The sequence below is a fragment of the Octopus bimaculoides genome, chromosome 24 (assembly GCF_046866305.1).
Source record: "Octopus bimaculoides isolate indiv1 chromosome 24, ASM4686630v1, whole genome shotgun sequence".
Taxonomy (NCBI): domain Eukaryota; kingdom Metazoa; phylum Mollusca; class Cephalopoda; order Octopoda; family Octopodidae; genus Octopus; species Octopus bimaculoides.
In genome coordinates this window covers 10864144-10866643 of record NC_142951.1, presented here as the reverse complement: position 1 = coordinate 10866643, position 2500 = coordinate 10864144, and positions in this window count along the sequence as shown.

Below are 2500 nucleotides of genomic sequence, written 5' to 3'. Positions count from 1 at the left end.
CCGCTAAAGCTGCCCCCACCGCCACCACAGCTACTACCATCACCACAATCATCATAACCACCACCACCACCAGCAACACTACCACCACCACCACCACCGACACCAAATCTACCATCGTAACCACCGCTACAGCCACGACCAAGACCACGAACAATAACAACAATACCATAACCACCAATCACTAGATCCACCTCTACCACCACCGTAACCCCCCACCCCAACCAACATCACAACCACCACCACTAACAACAACAACAACAACAACAACAACAACGATGACGACGACGACATTGTCGCTATCACCACTTGTCTCTCATCAATACCTCATCATTCAACAATCGCAGTAAATCGACAGCGCCACCCTTCCCCACCACCATACAATACTCTGTCAAACACCCTTCCTTCCACGACAACCACCACCACCAACGCAGACACTCTATCAAACACCCCTACCCGTTCCCACACTCTATTTAATTACCACCAATTTCATGGACGGCAAATTTTCATTTACTCGCGCCGACATTAAGCGTTGCTGTCAATTCTGTTGGTCGACAAAATCAAGTTGTTTTTACTGTTGCCGTTGCTGCTGTTGTTGTTGTTGTTGCTGTTGTTGTTGTTGTTGCTGTTGTTGTTGTTGTTGCTCTTGTTGTTGTTATGATGAATACTGTGGTGATGGTGGTGGTGGTGGTGGTGGTGGTCGTCGTCATGGTGATTATAGAAACAGCAGTTGTGAGCTGTCGTTACTTGCTCCTGTTTTCGTTTCTCGATATGTTGTCGTCGGAGTATATATGTCATTATTCAGTTTATTTGAAGATTTCTTGCCAAAAGTGAAAGAACCGGTTTCTGACTTAGATCCAAGGCACCTTCATTGCAATTTCAACATCAGCAACAGAGCATTTTTGTATGTATGTATGATGTATGTATGTATGAATGTATGAATGCATGTATGTATGGACACAGTAGGAGTTTTGACTGGGATCGCACTCCAGAATTTATCGCAATACCTTTCAAAAACGCCTTGGGCTCAAATTCAGACGGCTATGTGAAGCTGTGAGAGACTGTGGTCAATCCATGGCTGGAGGTGGTTTCTGTCGGAAGGCAATATGTGTGGCACAAAGATTCGGCTCCTTGCCATACCTCTGGGACAAGTCAGAAGTGATTGTCGGAGGATTTCTACGACTTCCATCTCCAATTTCTGGCCCCGAATTTCTCCGATTTTAATCGCATAGATTGGGAAAGATACCAACCGCTTTGCCTATAACACTAGGTCCTAGCTGGTGGTCAAGATGATGAAGGTGTTCAAAGACCTTCTTAGAAACACAGTGAGGAAAAAATGCAGCAGATTCCGGAGCAATTTTGAGACCGTGATGAAAGCTGAGGGTGGCTTCTTTGAATAAACTATTATTTGTCAGTCATAATGTAGTTGTCATCTTTTTGTGATTTCTCTTATTTTTATGCGAACGGCCAAATCTAGCCGGAACATTGTGTGTGTGTGTTTTTGCATATATATATATATATATATATATATATACATACACACACATACACACCTCACACACACACACACTAACACACACTAACACACTAACACACACACACACACACACACACACACACACACACACAGACATACACACACACATACATGGTGGAATGGAAGACATCGAAAGAATAAAGACCGAAAGACACAGAAAACGACACTATCCCAAAAAGCTCAGGACGTAGAACAATCTAAACAAATCTCTCCTATTTATCATATAACTTCATTTCTAGACAACATAAATGATGAGATAAAGATAAAAACCATAACCGATATATTCCATCCATCTACGTTAAAAACCCTAATAAATATCGATATTCTGTGTACACTGCACAAACAAAGCACAAAAGAAATTTAGTGAATAAAACTAATCGTAATCAACAATGTGTATAGAAACTAATAGACCAAGCCATAGAACAAAATAGTCACACAGTATTAGTTGAATAATACATCAAACATTAAAGCTAATATAAATACACACAACATACACATTAAGAGAAATACATAAATCAAATGTATATTAATGATAGAATAGATTAACACATTATCGAAAACAAAAACAAAAACAAAATAAATATAAAGAATTAATGGAACAGTATAACTTAACAGAATATGTATTGCACCTAACTATGAATTTGTACTAATAGTACACGAAGAAAAAGGCTAAAAATAAACAGTCCTATACCAATAACGAACAAAAAGCTCAAAGGCCTAAGGGCATTCAACTTTTGACCGATGTTATTTCAAAATTTTATTAAAAAAAGGTGCGGGTTGTGAACTTTACGATTCCTAATGTACTGTTATATTTGCCACTCAAGTAAAGGCCCTGGCCTAATGGTTAACGAGTTGCTCTCACTATCACATGATCGTAGTTTTTATTTCCGGGTCAGGGGTTGCGGTGTGTTTTTCAGCAAAGCACTTTATTTCATGTTGCTCCGACATCTGACGTATGGTGCACCA